This window comes from Pistacia vera, unplaced genomic scaffold, assembly GCF_008641045.1.
Source record: "Pistacia vera cultivar Batoury unplaced genomic scaffold, PisVer_v2 Contig246, whole genome shotgun sequence".
Taxonomy (NCBI): domain Eukaryota; kingdom Viridiplantae; phylum Streptophyta; class Magnoliopsida; order Sapindales; family Anacardiaceae; genus Pistacia; species Pistacia vera.
Window position 1 is genome coordinate 154,715 of NW_022196053.1, and position 18,950 is coordinate 173,664.

The window sequence follows — 18,950 nt, forward strand, 5'->3', positions numbered from 1 at the left end:
TGTCAAATTGGTACCCTAGCAATTTGGAAATCCATCTATGTTGCGTTGGAGTCATTGGCCTCGGTTTCATCAAAAATTGTAAACTCCTTTGATCAGTCTTAATGATAAATTTCTGCCCAAACAAGTAGTAGCTCCATTTGTGTACGACGAAAACAACGGCCATCAATTCCTTTTCATGCAAGGATTTTTTTCTGGAAGAAGAAGAAAAAGCTTTATTGAGGAATGCAATGGGTCGTCCTTATTGCATCAAAACAGCACCCATGCCCATGCCCGAGGCATCTGTCAGTACCTCAAAGGTCTTAGTGAAATTTGGAGGGCTAACATTAGAACGGAAACCATGGCTCTCTGTAAGTTTTCAAAAGCCTGTTGTGCCTCTGTAGACCGATTGAAGGAATATTTCTTCAAAAGATGGGTTAACGGATGAGCTATCTGGCATGGAGTGGGTTCCTATCAATTGTATCAGAGCATGATCATGTGCCTATATGGCAGCGCATGCGTGGTAGGCTGACTTGTGGTAGGCTGACCTTGGGCCCGGGCTGCTACCCTAAGAGAGGGCATGGAGGCCCAAGGGAAAAGGGATATGCGTAGTCACCTAAGGGGTAAAGAGGCCGACGGGGGTAAAAAGGCCGACGTGGATGTCGGTTGCAGAAGTGTGGTGGAATGTTAGGATCTCACATTGAAAGGGAAAAGGGTGGGCATATGGGTTATAAAGGCTTGGGCACCCTCCCTTGGCAAGCCAGTTTTCCAAGGAGAGTTCTACCCAAGCCCATGAAAGACCCATGGCCTAGTCCAAATTGTTGAGTTATTGGAGTGGGTTCCTATCAGTTATATACCATGTGATCTCCTAATCTATCAAGAAGCATTTTGAAGTGAAGGACGAATTCGAAAGAAAAAATTAATGTGTTGTTTGTTAGTGAACCAAAACCACAGACTAAATGTAATTAACCCTTAATTAGTGAACTATAATCGGATAGACTAAATATAATTAACCCCTAATTAGTGAACCAAAGCCACATAGACTAAATGTAATTAACCTTTAATTAGTGAACCAGCCACATAGACTAAATGTAATTAACATCTAATAAGTGAACCAAAACCACATAGACTAAAGTAATTAACTCCATATTAGTGGAACCAAGATCAAATGGACTAAATGAATTAACCTCTAGTTTCGAGCTGTTCGTAGCCGTCAAAGGCCAGATCGACCTCACTACAGTGTAATAGGTTAGACGGCCAGTATGCTTCACCACAATCGTAAGAGATCATTTCTAGCCTTGGGAAACTGTAGAGGGGCTTCGACCTCGTCGCAACCAGCATGGCCAAATCTTGCATCATCACAATTGTAAAAGGCTAGATTTGGTAATAAAAATGGTAGGAGAGAAGAAGAATAAGGAAAGAGTTAAAAGAAGAGAAGAAAAATAGGGTGACCCCTAGTATCTGGCTATTCAAAGACATGAAAGGCCAGTCTGACTTATCGCGGCTGTAAGATCTTAGACAGCTAGTCCAGCCTCACTGCAGCTGTAAGAGGTCATTTCTAGCCTTTATAGTTGCGAGGAGGTTGCTTCTAGCCTTGGGTAGTTGTAAGAGCCTTGTTTGCCTCATGTAGCCAGCATGGCCAAATTTACATCATCATAACTAGACCTAGTAAAAAGGGCGAGCCAAGCAGGTACAGGTCAGGCCCAACACGTACGAGTCAAGGGTACCTTTGTAAAGCAACCCACAAAGCAGTCCAAAATCAGTCCTCAGAGGGTACGTAATCGAGGCTGGGTGATGAGGACTCTAGGCAAAGGGGAATCTGAGAAGTGCAAAGGATTGTCAACCCACCACTCTTTGCTCCTTGCATGTAACACTATTCCATGAACAAGGGTTTTCATCAAAAGAGTTCTAGTTACTCAAAGACCTGTGGGTCCTCAAAAATGGACGTTTAAAAGACAGAAGAGCATTAGCCTTCACCATTTAAAGAATCACAAACCATTGAAGTTGCATACAACAAGCATTAAGAAAACAAAAGTGGATAGCATCTTTAAAACAAGAAGAAGAAGAAGAAGAAGCAGAAGAGAAAGTGACCATTATGAGCAAATGTGGAGGAGCTTAAAGAGAGAAGATGAAGAAGAAGAAAAAAAAACATCACCTTTCTTTTAGAAAGGGTGGTGAAAAGAGTAGACAGTTGAGCTGAGAGTGAGAAAGAGATGGAAAAATGGTAGGTTTTGTGTGAAAGGTGTGAAGTGATGTAGAAAAGATTGAAGAGAGCGAGGTAAAGGTTAAGCTAACAAGCAAAGGCATTGGGATTTGGGAAGACTTGATAATTGAATTAGATTTATTTATTATTATTATTTTTACAAGAAAAGAAAGGCATTAAGATTTGGGAAGATTGATAATGAATTGGAATTTTTTTATTTTTTTATTTTTTACGGGTACTGTAGGTTTAGGGGATATTTGTCTGAGCTTATGAAAATTAGCTTATAAATAACAAGTGCTTATAAGCTAATTTCATTTGAAATTTTAAGCAACTACATGTTTGGTTAAAATACTTATAAGTGACTGAAGTAGTTGACATGTTTGATAAAATGTGGCTTATAAGTACTTTATTATAAAATGACTAAAAATGGTACTACATTAAACAAGGGTATACTATGGAATTTTAAAATTAAACAAGGATAATGTGGTAATATACTGGTCAAAAGCTTATAAGCAGAGTGTTTATAAGGAAAAAAAAAAAAAAAAGTACTTGGCCTCCAAAGCCCCCCCCCCCCCCCCCCCCCCCCCCCCCAACTATTTATTATTATTTTTTTTGGCTTCTAAGCTGAACTTATAAGCGCAAAAAAGTTATAAACAAATAGGTCAACTTAATTTTAAAGCTTAAGCTAGTTTGACCAACTTATAGACAAAAACCCCCTTATTCAGCCCACCCGTAAAAAAAAAAGGCCAGGTCTAAAAAAGGAGTCTAAAATCTAAAGAGATATGTAGAACGAGTCCAAATTGGCAGGTCTAATCATAACTGGAAGAGGCGAGATTGGTAATAGAAATGGTGGGGGGGAAGATGGAAGAATAAAAGGAGGAAAAAGAGAAAAAAAAGGGTGAAAATTGAGAAAGATTAAAGTAAGAATAAGAAAGCGAAAACAAGATAAAAAAAACGATAGGGTTTTATAATGAATGCAAAAGGTCAATCATAGTATTCCATTATCTTATTGTTTTCTATTAAAACAGTAAGGTTAACAAAATACGGGTTTAGATCCCATTTTTTAACTAGGGGGTTTCGATTAGTGCACCAAATCCTTCGGGATTTGCAAATTTGTATTTAGACATCATCAATTTAGAAATAAACACATCATATATGTTAAACCAATCAAGACTAAGTAGAACTAAACTCTATCCAAGTGTTAAATAAATAAATAAGCTACAAAATAAGAAGAGTGATTTTACCTCCTCGCTTTCGAATAATTGTGGCTAGCTGTGGAACTTGGAAATGATACAGGTGGAGGAGGAGCAAGATGAGACACATTATCGAATTTTCCCTCCTCTTGGAGTTGGAAAATCTTGAAAGCCTTCTTGTTGCCTCTACTCAGTTTGTAACGTGACTGATATTGAGGCACATCTTTGCTTTGGCTTCATCTTCCAAAACAATTTCAGCTTCTGCAGTAATTTTATCAACTTCTGCATCCAGTCTCGAACACCAGTTTCAATAATTTCTCCATTTCTTTCAGCAGCTTCAACCTCTTGTTGTAATTATCTTGGTAGCTCTGAGTCTCTTAGTTCGCTTTCTTAATTCTTCAATGTTGTCCCTGTAATGGAGCACGTGACGAAGCCGGTGGCGTGCTACACCACAGGCTACCCATTTTCTCGGTGTTGTAATTGTTGAAAGATGTAGTTGAATAAGGTTAATGCGTAGGACTTCAAGCAATGGAGTTGGACAAATTTATGGTTAATGTGAAGAAAAGCTAGGAGGTTGGCAGGTGCCTTCTTTTCGACTTTTCCTTTAGAATGTCTAAATATTGTTGGGCACAAATATTCATGAAAAACAAGAATTACATTCTAAGAAAGAAATGGATAAAAATAAAATCAGAAAGAATGTTGTGTTGTACTTTAATTATATAATCAAAGAGAAAGGTTCCTCCTTAAAGCAATTCATGTATTTCATGAAGCACCAGAGAACATAATTTCAGTAAAAGTTACCAAAATTTGGATTAATTTCAAAAAAAAAAAAAAAAAAGGAACGATGAGGCTGATGAAAATAAAATGTAAAAATTTATAAGAAAATTCAAAGAAATTTACATTATCTTCTGAGGTTTATAACAATTAATTGCTCTCCCTATAGTTTCCAAAATTGCAGTTGGTCCCTTGGTATACGAATTATCCAATTACCTCCCATGCTGTAAACTTTTGCTATTAAATCTAACTGTCGACTGAGCTTGATTGTTAAATGACAATATTACCCTAATTCAAAAAAAATTCAAAAGAAAACCTAAAAATTTTGAAATTTTTTCTTGAAATTATGTAAAATTCATTAAAAAAATTAAAATCAAAAATATTGTTGGACTAATTCATAAAAAATACCAAGTTCTAAAAAAAAAAATTATTTTTTGGGTCTTTTGATTTTTTTTTTTTTTTTTTATGTTTTACATAATTTTATGAATTTTGCTGGTGAAGTTGATTTTTTTTTTTTTAATTTACATATTTTTCTTAATTCTTAGCAACTCAATTTTGGGGGTAATTTGTTATTGCACAAGGTCGGTGCATATTTATGTTTAATGGCAAAAAGCTGACGGCAGGGGAGTAGTTGGATTATTCGCATAATTAAAGGACCAATTCGTCAATTTCGGAAACCACAGAGGAGGTAATTGGTTTAAACCCTTATTTACTTGTAAAATTGAAATTTGAACCAGCAACAAAACCCACTTCAATTTAATATTCATTTAGGGCATCTCCAACCCACGCCAAAATGGCGCAAAAACACACAAATTGGTGTGGGTTGGTACTCCAACCCATGGCACAAAAAAACACCAAAGGCGTGGGTTGGTACTCCAACCCAGCCAAACATTGCACCATTTTGGCGCAGTGCTACAGGGCTGCACCAAATTTGGTGCAGCACTGTAGCACTGCGCCAAAATGGCGCAGCACTGTAGCACAAATAAAAAACATATATATTTTTTTTAATTTTGGTTTTTTTTTTAATTTTGTAAGTTAATTTGGGTATTAAATTTTACACCAAAATCACACTAAATTTGGTATTTGTATTTAATTTAATTTGATATTATTAAATAATGAATTTATAATAATGATATAATTAAAAAATGATGAAAAATTAAAAATAGAAGTTTATCAATGCAAATATTAAAATACAATAACTCAAAATAAAAATTAACACTAATTTAAAAACACTAAAATTAAAAGAAAATACAACATAAACTAAAAAACAATTTAGTATTTCGGTAGATTAGTTCCGGATCCAGTAAGATCATCAAAATATTGAAAAGAATTGAGTTATTTGAGATCCTTGACCTGTTGTTGAGCTCTTTTTTGCATAATTCTTAATTGCTATTTTTTTTTTTTTTTTTGTATCATTTTATATAAATGTAATGTTTTTCTATAATGTTTTTCTATATAAATGTAATGTTTATTGATTAAATAAATGCTTAATTCTATTAAATTAGTATAATTTTCAAAATAATTATTATTAATAAAAATATCATTCCCAATATTTAATTAATATATACAAAAATAATGAGTGAAATAGATTAATTGTGATTATTATATAAAGAAAAAAAAAGAATATCTAAGGAATATTCTAAGGAAATTCTTTGGTGCAATATTTGGTGTTGTGGGTTGGAGATGGAATGTGTTTGCACCAAATTTTGCACTAATTTGGTGCAATGGGTTGGAGATGGTCTTACATCTTTGCCTTGCTCCAACTTAAAGGTTATGCTTAATTCCATCTTAAAACGATTAGCAAGTTTAATATTCTCTTCAAATTTAAGAATCCAATTAAGAATAGTATCTCATATATTATCTATAAAATGAGTTAAATCCTATAAATATTAGGATAGGGTACAATAGAAGGCAAGACCATAATTAGATACTTTTGTTTGGAGATATGAATTTGTGTTTGCCACTAACATTTTATATATGATACAAGGTAAATTTATTCTCATGTAGTTGAGCAAGTTAAAGATTTTTCCTTTGCTTTAATTTAAAAGTTTTGCACTGTAAAAAAATATAATTTCCTTGATTTATGTAATAACAGCTTCGGCTTTGTTAAATATTTCTTGGTCCAATAATTAAGTTTTAAAAGACTGGCAAAGTAGAAAAGATGGGCCCTTTAACAAAGAGAAGAGAGAAGAAGAAAAATAAGGGCCCCATTGGTACACAATTTTTCACTACTCTATCCCTATTTAATCCAAAAACATATTTCTCTTATTCTCAAAAATATCTATATTATTTTTCCTTTTAAACCCCCTAGATTATTAATTTAACTAAATACCCCCCAAAAATAAAATTTTAGAAATTGACAAAAACACCGCAAAACCCACATTTGCCAGATTCTGGTCACCACAGCGGAAGTTAGTCAGAATCTGGTATAATGATGCACTACCGGCAAGTAACAGTTGGATCTTGCCGGTAGTGCGTCGATATAGCCTTTTCTGGCCAGATCCAAGACGAATCTGACCGAAAAAAGACCAGATCTACGGTCAAAGATCATGCCATTGACGGCCAGATCTTTGGCCGTAGCTAGTCGTCAACGATGGTCATATCTATGGCCATCGTTCACGACCAAATGTGGCCAGATCTGGTTGCAATGGCTAGATCTAGCTGTAGATGACCTTTTCCAGCTAGATCCACCGTGAATCTGGCCGAAAAATGCCATATCAGTACACAAACGGCCAGGTCCAATCGGTCGTGCGCCAATACGGCAACTCTGGCCACTTCGGCAGTGGTGGTGGCGTGTGTTGGTATTTAATGGGTAGGTGGGGTGGTTTTGTTAATTTTTAATATTTATTATAGGGGTGTTTAGTAAATAAACAAACCTAGAGGGTATTTTTGTTAATTTCTAAATCTACATCGTAATAACCACTTAATTTTACTTTTTTAAAATATATTCTAAAAAATATCAGAATAATGAACCAAGTGTACACTAAATTCTTGTCTTAGTTTGTTATGGTTGCCTTTTGCAAATAAATAAATAAAGTGCTTGAATTAACAGAACCAAGTGTACACTAAATTCTTGTTCTTAGTTTGTTATGGTTGCCTTTTGCAAAAAATAAATAAGTGCTTGAATTAACAGATTACAAACTTCATTAAAAATATGAATAAATTACAGCTTCGGCTCAGAAGATGTTTATAAAGATGTTTTAGGTGAAAATAGATTAGCATGTCAGTATCACTCTTTAAAATATATTTCAAGTGTTTCTTTAATGACCAAAATAGGTTTTCTTTTATTTTAAAGAAAAGTTTTAAAATAGATATAATAAGTTTTAATTATTTGATAATATATTTGCTAATAGAAAACACTTTTATTATGTAAAAAAAGATCATTTTTTTTTATTATTATATTATTTGAATATGATGAGAAAAATGGTCGTTAATCTCACCTAGAAAATATAAAATTTCTTCGATTACATATTATCTTATAACGAGAAAGTATGAAAGAGAATTGCATCTTTTGTGTAATGGGTATAATTGGTATATAACAGTTCAATTTATGATCATTAAGAATGATAAATAAAAAAAAGTAGTTAAAGTTAAACTAAAGGATTTATGCTTTACATAATTTTATTGAATTTGCATGTGAAGTGATTTTTTAATTTATTTTTAAATTACATATTTTTAATTTCTTAGCAACTCATTTTTAGGGGTAATTTCGCTATTGCACAAAGTCAGTCCAGATTTTATTTAACAGCAAAATCTAACGGCAGAGGAGATAGTTGGATTATTCGCATAACCAAATGACTAATTCATCAATTTCGGAAACAAGAGTAAAGTATGAAATTGAACCAGCGTACAAAACCATTCAGTTTTTTATTTTTTTATAGCCGTAATCTTTTCGAATTCATTTACATCTTTGCCTTTGCTCTCAACTTAAGGCTATGCTTAATTCCATCTTGAAATAATCTGAGCAAGTTTAATATTCTCTTCAAACTTTAAGAATCCTATTAAGAATAGTATTTTATATATTATCTATATAAAAGAGTTAAATCCTATAAATATATATATAAGAGAGTACAATAAAAGACAAAACCATAATTAGATACTTCTGTCTGGAGATAAGAATTTGTGTCAGTTACTAACATTTTAATATGTGATACAATGCAACTTTATTCTCATGTACGTACTTGAGCAAGTTACGAATTTTCCTTTACTTTAATTTTAAAAATTATTAACAGCTTTTGCTTTGTTAAATTTTTGCTTGGCCTAATAATTAAGTTTTAGAAGACTGGCAAAGTAGAAAAGATGGGTGCTTTAACAAAGAGAAAGAGAAAGAAGAAAAGTAAATTCTTGTTCTTAGTTTGTTATTGTTGGCTTTTGCAAATAAATAAATAAAGTGCTTGAATTAACATATTACAGATGTTATTAAAATTTGAATTAGTTACAGCTTCGGCTGAGAAGATGTTTATGAAAACATGTTTTAGGTGAAAATAGATTATCATATATTTCAAGTGTTTCTTTAATGACCAAAATAGGTTTTCCTTTTTTTTTTTTTTAAAAGTTATAAAAAAAGTTTTTAATTCTTTCATAATTTGTATATTTGCTATTACAAAACACTTTTATTATGTAAAAAATATCAGTTTTTTTTTTTTTTTTTTTTAATTTTGAATGTGATGAGAAAAATGGCAGTTAATCTCACCCAGAAAATATAAAATTTCTTCACTCACGTATTATCTTATAACGAGAAGGTATGAAAGAGAATTGCATCTTTTCATGTAATGGTATAAAATTGGTACCAACCAATTCACTTTATAACCATTAAGGAGTTAGATGAATGGTCGAACCTCTGATTTGTTCCCATATTAACATATATATGGGGTTTAAGTCTTCTCATGAACACCTACATATTATGTTACTGTAAAAATAGTATTTCGGGAAAGTTACCATAATATTAATTCCAGCGATGCAGGAAAACATATAGACATATCAGAAAGCACATAGGATCTATAGATTGATTTTTTTTTTTACACTACCACTAATTCAATCAAGCAACAAACAAATTTTTATGCAAACCATCTTAATTTTACAAAAAGTAATGATCAGTGCCTAATATTTATGAATTAACATAAGATTAACCCTGGATGGACAAAAATTAGTCACCAGGTTTATGAATTAATTAATGATCAATGCCTAGCCCTTATCGTATAGCATAACAACAAGAAATAATTAAACAATGTATATTAATTTACAGATTTGAAAAGTTTGGAACGCATTTAATCTCTTTGCCTTTGCTCTCAACTCAAGGCTGCTTAATTAATTCCATCTTAATTAAATTAATGATATGAGCAAGTTTAATAATCTCTTAATTATTTCTTCTCCATTCTCTTAATATTATTGAATTTTGGATGTGAAGTTAATATTTTCTTTTTAAATTTACAATTCTTTTTCATTTTATGTAACTAACTTTTATGGATAATTTTCTAACTGCACAAAGTCGGTCAACAGTTATATTTAAAAGCAAAATCTGAAGGCTGGGGAGGTAGTTGTATTATTCGCATAACCAAAGGGACTACTTGGTCAATTTCAGAAACCACAGGGAAGACAATTGGTTTAAACCCTCATTTTCTTAGAAAGGTACAAAACCCACTTCAATTTTTTATAGCCGTTTCTTCTTAAATTCATCTTTAAATGATTACATCTTTGCCTTTGCTCTCAACTCAAGGCTTTGCTTCATTCCATCTTAAAACGGTCTTAGCAAGTTTATTATTCTCTTCAAACTTTAAGATGGAACCAAAAGCAACTTTAAGATTATGATCTATCAAACACATTTCAATTTTTTTTTTATGTTAATTATTTTTAAGCTGGAAAAAAATTTATTAAACTTAAAGTTACATAATCCCATACCAACCTTTAATATATATATTGCAATTGTTCTTGGTTAGAATCATGGAGATTGTGGAGCCAAATCCAAGTCAAATTAGGATTGAATACGGACATGGGTTTTCCTAAGAAATACAATTAAGATTGAGAATATAAATTGTTTTAAAAATTAAAATAAAAATCCTATTAGGATAAGAGATTTGAATCCTACTAGAAATAGAATGCCATGTATTATCTATAAAAATGGGTTATCAGACTTTTTCAAGACTAATTTGTCTGGAAAATCCATTTTCTTTCTAACAATTACATTGGAAAGAAATCTTCAAGAGTTGCACATACTTTTGCTTTAATTTTAATATATGATACAATGTAACTTTATTCTCATGTACATGAGCAAGTTACGAATTTTTCCTTTGCTTTAATTTTAAAAAATTTTACTTTGTAAATAAATATAATTTCCTTGATTTATGTAATCTTCTACAGTTGGGAAAAGTAGAAAACGTAGGGACATTATTAATAGCTTTGGCTTTCTTAATTATTTTCTTTGTCTAATAATTAAGTTTTAAAAGACTGGCAAAGTAGTAGAAATGATGGTTGTTTTAACAAAATCATAATCCAATAATAATAATAATTATTATTATTATTTTCTTTTTTTAAAGAGAAAGAAGAAAAGTAAATTCTTGTCCTTATTTTAACAAAATCACAACAAGAATCTGTAAAGTTTTAGGATATATATATATATATATATATATAAAGAAAAAGAAAAATATTATGGTAAAATACTAAAATGTGATTGAAGGATTAAAAATGGAAAAAGAGATCAAAAAGGCATGATTGTGAAATCAGCAAAATTATATATATATATATATATATATATATCATCCTGAGGTACAGGTTATATGATAGGCATTTTGAAGTTTAGATTTCCTTTATTTTGACATGGTGGAATATTGCTGGACATGTGACACTATGTAATTGGTTCATCAAAGGTTTAATTAAAAACTTGATTAAAGGTACCCGCCTAACCCGACTCACATTAGAGAGGGTTCAACCCGCATGCAACCTCCGAACCGGCCGAGTTGCTATATGGCAACCCGCCAACCCGGCGGGTTGCTATTTTGTTTGCATTAGCCAACTCGACGGGTTGGCCCAAAAAAAAATTAAAAAAATAAAAAATTAATTATTTTTTTCAAGTTTCCCCTATTTTTTTTATTCTTTTAATTAAACTATTATGATTGAACTCTTACAAACAAATAATTTTACACAATAATATTAAACTATACTTCTAAATTATAAATATTAAAATATATAAAACTTCGTAATATTTGACATATTGTTATTATTATTTTTTATGGTATGTAAAATATAAAAAAAATAAATACTAAAGTCTTATTCTCAAATTTTCATGTCTTGTATAAAATATAATTCATTCTTCTGCTAAAATTTCATCAATTGAATGAATAAATCTAATTTTTCTTATACTACAATTTTATTGTTGAAATGTTAACCAAAAAAAAAATAATTTAATTGAATTATTGATATTTGAAAAGTTAACTAAAAATAATTACATTTATTCATTTATAAATTGTTAATTATTTATTTGAAAAGTTAAATAAATAAAATAAAATAAAAAATAAAAAAATAGGGCTAACCCGGCCCAGCTCGCAGTCTAACCCGACGGGTTAGGGTTGGCGGGCCGGGTTGGGCCAACCATTTTCCCAAAAATGGCAGGCCAGTTGGCGGGCGGGTTAGGACCAACCCGCCTAATTAAGTAACCCGCCACGGGCCGGGCGGGTTACTTTTCCACCTCTAAACTTGATTATTGTTAGACAAGTGACATCATGTAATTGGGTCATCCAAAGGTCTAAATAAAAACTTGATTATTGTTGAACACGAGACGTCATGTAATTGGAGCATCCAAAGGTCTAATTAAAAACTTATTAATTTTTCACATAAACTTAGACACGTGGCATCATGTAATTGGACCATCCAAAAGTCTAATTAAATACTTGATTAATTTTCATATAAACACCGACTCTTCACATTTACATTTACATTAATTTCACTTAAACACAGACTCTTGACATTCCATTCATAATCTTGAGGCATAGGCTATATGATGATCATTTTGAAACTTTAGATTTCCTTTATTTTGACACGTAGGAAGGTTGGACACGTGACATCATGTAATTGGGGCATCCAAAGATAATTTCTTTATTTTGACATGGTGGAATATTGTTGGACACGTGGTATCATGTAATTGGGTCATCCAAAGGTAATTCCTTTATTTTGATATGGTGGAATATTGTTGGATACGTGGTATCACATAATTGGGTCATCCAAATGTCTAATTAAAAACTTGATTATTGTTGGACATGTGATATCATGTAATTGGGGCATCCAAAGGTCTAATTAAAAACTTATTAATTTTCACATGAACTTGGACATGTGGCATCATGTAATTGGGCGGTCTAATTAAATACTTGATTAATTTTCACATAAACACCGACTTTTCTCATTTGCATTTACATTAATTTCGCATAAACACTCTCTTGACATTCCATTCAAATACAAACGCTAAAGAAAAATGGATGTATAGGAGCACATGGAGTAGCAACGTTGCACGGATACAAATACAGTGGAGTTGACCATTCTTATCTTGCCAAATATGTATTGCAACCTTTTTGGAGTCGTTTCGTCAAAATCTTCCCTCTATGGATGCCGTATGTTTCTTTTTTCTTTCTTTAATTAATCTCTTCCTTTTGTTTTCTTTTATTTTGTTCCGTTACATATGTTTTTTTACACCTATTTTGTTTTTGTTTCTTTGTTTGTTTCGGGGCTTTCTTCGGAACAAACATAGTAAGATAATTTTTAATCACGCTTTAGTTTGTGTTTTGAAGTGTTTGTAGGGAAGATGTAAGATTAAAGACTAAATTTATAGATCATCATCATTATTATTCTATAAAATGCGGAATAATTATTTACATACCTCTGTTCAGGCCTGGTGTAATTCCTGTCATTGTTGTTCACTTTCACAAATGACTCAATCGACTTAATTCACTTTAGAATTTTTGGGTGTTTTTCTTAAACTCACAATTACAGAAACTAATTATATAATCACCACCCAAGATCCCAAGTGGTTACTAAGGTGGTTACCTTAAGTTACATCAACTTTCTAACGGAAGTGGATTGTAATTACCCATAACTAACTGGCAGTTAATATGCTACTTACATTCTCTCACTTGACCCATTATTTGTTACGTGATATAAAAGAGTGAATTGACTTTGATGTATGGTCATACATAGAACTTTAGTTCACTTTTAATGGGCTTAATTATCACATCTATTATAAGAGTACAAGTCATGAATCATGGCGATATATACCTTATTACCAGAACACTCCCTTCTATGCATTACATGAATTGTTCATTTTATGATGAGTGACAACCAGACTTTATTAAATAAAATTCAATAATCTATTCTTGGGTCAACTTTATTGCCTTAAATATAATAGGCATTTGGCATTATCAAAACTATATGTATACACAAAATTAATAACAGAAAACTTCAATTGAAATCGTCAAGTTTACATTTGCAAAGTCTTAGAAATAATTATTAACACAATGATTTATACGAACCCATATGACTTACATGAGCCACAAACACCTTGGGTGGAAGACCTTTGGTGAAGGGATCAACGATCATATCATTTGTGCCAATATGTTCAATTGATACATGATGATCTCGAACATCTTCTTTAACTACAAAATACTTTATTTCTATGTGACGACACTGACCTACTGAACATGTGTTATTAGAGAAGTGCACAACTATTGTATTATCACAAAATATTTCTATTGTTCTTTCTATTGATGAGACCACCTTTAAATCTGTGATAGACTGTCTCAACCACGATACCTAAGGAATTGCTTCATAACATGCTACTACTTCAGCTTCCATTATGGAAGAAGCTGTCTTAGGCTATTTTACACTACACCAAGAAACTCCTCCTCCAGCAAAGAGAAATATGAAGCCTGAGATAGACTTTCTTGTGTCTTGACATTGAGCATAATCTGAATCTGAATATCCAATTAACTCCAAGTCATCAACGTGCTTATAGACAAGTATGTGATCTTTTGTCCCTTGAAGATCTACCTTTTTTACTGTTGTCCAGTGGACCGGACCAGGATTTTGTTAGAAACTACCCAGAACTCCCACTACATATGAAATGTCAAAGTCTTGTGCAGACTTGAGCATAATTTGGACTTCCTATTGTAGAAGCATAGGGAATATTCTTCATGGATTGACGCTTGAAACTAGTCTTTGGACATTGTTCAAGACTAAGCTTGTCTCATTTAACAATAAGTGCTACACTTGATGAACAATGTTTCATATTGAAGTGCTCCAAAACCTTTTCAATATAGCTTCGTTGAGACAATCCTAAGGTCTTTAATAACTTGTCTCGGTGAATCTTTATGCATAAGACATAGAAGGCTTCACTCATATCCTTCATATCGAAGTTTTGAGCTAGAAACTGTTTTGTTTCATATAGCAATCCAAGATCATTGCTAGCTAAGAGAATTTCATCCACATATAGTAAGAGAATGTCATCCACATATAGTAAAAGTATGATAAAACTACCTTCTTTTATCTTGATGTCAATACACTAATCAACTCGATTTTCTATAAAGCCAAATGCCGAAATAGTTTTATCAAACTTTAAATACCATTGCCTAGAAGCTTGCTTCAGGCCATAAATGGATCTCTTGAGTTTACAAACTAAATGATCTCCTTTGTCCGAAGTGAATTCTTCAGGTTGATTCATGTATACCTCCTCTTCCAAATCGCCATTTAGAAATGCAGTTTGACATTCATTTGACGTAACTCAAGATCATAATGAGCTACTAATGCCAAAACTATTTGCAAAGAATCTTTTCTAGATACTAGAGAGAAGGTTTCGTGATGATTGATTCCAGCTCTTTGGTATAACCTTTCGCTACAAGTCGGACCTTGTATCTATCGATTCTACTTTGTGAGTCACGTTTTGTTTTATTGACCCACTCACACCCCACAATAGAAGCATTTTTAGGTAGATCAACAAGATCCCAAACCTAATTCTTTGCCATAGATTCCATTTCATCCTTCATGGCATTATACCATGAAATGAAATCTTTACATTCCATTGCTTTTGAAAAAGATGTTGGATCTTTATTAATACCCACATCTATTTCTGATTCTTAGAGATATACTTGGTAATCTGAAGAGATTGTTGACTTTCTAGTTTTTGAGGATCTCCTTAGACCTTGTTCCAAATTTTCATTTTTTTGAATTTGAACAACCGGTTCGATAACAACTTGTTCTTGATATGGTGCTATATCGTGAATTTGTTTTCCACGAGTTACAAGTAAAAGAATTAATCCTTCACCTTCAGTTATAGGAGAAATTTCAATTGCCTCTAAACCATTGAGATCAATGTTTTGAGATTGAACATTCTTCCTATTATTGTCATTTTCTAGAAACTTAGCAACTTTGATTCCACAATTGCTAGGGAATTTGAGGGACAATAGAACTTGTAACCTTTCGACTTTTCAGAATAACTAATGACGTATCCACTGACTGTCCTTGAGTCTAATTTTTGAAGAAGTGGATTATATATTCTTATTTCAACTGGACAACCCCACACTCGGGTGTGTCTCAAACTAGATTTCCATCCTTTCCATAACTCAAAAGGAGTATGAACTGCTATAGATGGTCCCATGTTCAAAATGTATACACTATTTTAAGAGCTTCACTCCATAGGTTTGAAGGTCAATTAGAGTTACATATCATACTTCTAATCATGTCCATGAGTGTGCAATTCCTTCTTTCAGCAATCCCATTTTGATATGGCGATCTAGGCATGGTATATTGTGCTTGAATACCTTGCTCTTGAAGATACCGTGCAAACGGACTAGGTGATTGACTGTATCAGTATGTATGATTTCTAAGTTCTCATTCGATCTTCTAGCACCCTTTTTTGTTTGTTTGATCATTTTTCCCTTTATACAGTTGATACAAGGATTAAAATCGGTGTAATCAAGAGTCTTAAGCACCCCATCATTTTCCAACTGTCTAATTCTTTCAACTGACATATGTCCCAAATGTCGGTGCCATAAATTTTCACATTTCTCATTCAAATATAATCTTTTAGAGCCAGTATGATTAATAGAAAGTAAATTATTTTCAAATGTTGGATCTAAATTTAAGACAAACAAATCATTTAATAAAGAACCACGACCTACAATTACATCATGTTTGCAAATACGAAAATTAGAGTAACTAAAAATAACTTCATAACCTTCATAATTTAATTTTGATACAGAAATTAAGTTCTTTGCAAAAATAGGAACAGAAAAAAGTTCTTTTAATCCAACACATGTCCAGAATCAAGCACTAATATATAAACTCCGGTAGCTTCAACTTGAGAAATAGTCTTGTTTCTAGCATAAATGTATTTCTCATTTTTCTTGGGGGTTGTTGTGGACACCTTGCAAAATGGTGGCAAAATGAATAGCAGAACCAAAATCAATCCACCAGTTATTAGAATGAGCATCTAATAAATTAGATTCATAACATACCATAGACAAAAGATTACCTGTATCTTTCTTGTCAATCCCTTTCTTCACCAGCCACTACTTGAACTTTGAGTAATCCTTCTTCAAATGTCCTTTCTTCTTGCAGAAAAAAACATTTAGGAGAACCTTTAAGGTCTGATGACTTCATTGGCATCTTCCCCTCATAATTTTTAAAAGACGTGCCCTTAGAGCTGTTGGTTGTGAGGTGCGAACTTTCCATACCTTCATCTTTCAGTCTTTCCTCCTCTTGAACACACATGGCCAACAATTCATTTGCTGGCCATTTAAACTGTCGTGTGTTGTAAATTACCTTAAAGGTACTATCCTCCTTAGGGAGAGAGTTAAGAATGAAAGTCAAAAGAAAGGATTCAGATATGTCAATTTCTAACTCTTTTAATTGTGCTGCTAAATCCCTCATACACATGATATGATCACGCACTCCTTTTAATCCATGATGTTTCATGGAACTTGGCTTTTCCATAAGGGTGCTTGCCATTTGCTTCTAGATTTTACGACTTGGGCATCCACTGCTGTCAGATAATCAATGGCCTTAGTGCATTCAGGGATAGAACCTCTAATACTCTTAGAAATGTTTGCTTTAATGAGCAATATTAGACTCAAATGGTTTGAGCGTTCCTAATTCTCAAAATGGACTTTTTTAGTTGGCTTACTTAATTCTGTAATGGCATCTGGTTCACAAACGCGAAGCGCCAAATCCAAATCCATACATCCCAAAGCCAAAAAGATTTTTTCTTTCCATTTAGTATAGTTGCCCCCATTCAGTGAAGGGAGACGAAATTGATTATCTAACGTAACTGCAAAATTGAATAATAAATGTTAAGAAACATTAACGTAAACTTACTTTATACGGATATCAACTCATGCTAATAATCAGTTACAAACTAAAATAAATTACAATTTAACAGTAGGCAAAAATCATAACCATTCTAATATGCTAAACATAACACTAAACATTTGACTAGATATACTTTATAGTCCAAGTTTTGTAAATCTTGATTAATTATACCTTATAGATTACCTGTAGACAAAATTTATAATGCATAATAATCATTCAATAATACTATACTTATAAAGATTTCCATAAAACACGTATGGCAAAAAATGAATGGAAGAATGAAACAAAAAGTCAAACTCATTAAATTCACTCTTCTATTTATTTTTTGCCACATCACTTTATATAGAGATCTTTGTAAAATTTCTTTATAAGTGCAGTATTACTCATAATCATTATACTTAACAATAAGACTAAAATATTACACAATAAAATAATGAAAATTTGTCTTGCCTGTAGGCTAAAGAAAAAAAAAACTCCCACTATTTTATTATTTCACATTTTATCTTATTCCAACATCATACATAAATAATAAATGATTCCTGTAGGGACATTATTTATTTAAATGCACTAGTTGCAAATTATAATAATGTCATACATATATCATTTTGTCAATTTATAATTTACAAATAATAAATTTAATTAATTCATGTGGCTGAAATTGAGTAAAATAATTTTGGGCCTTAAAACTTAAAAAAACAAAAAACCCAATTTAATTTTCTATAGGAGAAGAAAACTAGGCTTGAAATCTGAAAAAACCCATTTCTGCTTCTTGAAACCCATTTTCGGTGGGCTTGGCAGAAACGGAAAACTAGGCCCAAAACTGCTCCCTAAAGCCCATTTTAGTGGGCTAGGCAGAAATGAAAAATGGGCCCAAAACATAATCCATGAACTCCTATTGTAGCAGTTTTCCAAATATATATATATTATGCATTTCTCAATTAAGAAAATAACATAATATATTATAATGCACAACATAAAGTATATTAATGTCAGCCAAATGACACGTATAAAATTACAATAAATTCTAGAATACCAAAATAACATGTTAAATAATTTCATAATTATTTAGACATTTTTAAACACCCTAAAATAATTATAAAAACCCACACATTCTGGAAAATTAGAAATCATATGCTGATAATTAGATCCATCAACCAGCATTCCAGAATATGTGTTTACAAATCAAGTACTCTTGACTGCCTAGTTAGTAAATTCGCGTTTTATACGCGAATTATACGGCTAGCCGTATAATTCCCGTATAAAACGCGAATTCACGTATTTTATTAGGGCTGCCGTATAATTCGCGAATTATATACCCTATCCGTATAATTCGCGAATTATACCCGAATTATTGCCGAATTTTTGCCGAATTTTTGCAGACAAAAAAATAATTACATGATAAGGCAAAACGACGTCGTTTTGGTGGGGTTTGACTAAAATTAAAAAAAATCTCCTTCTCC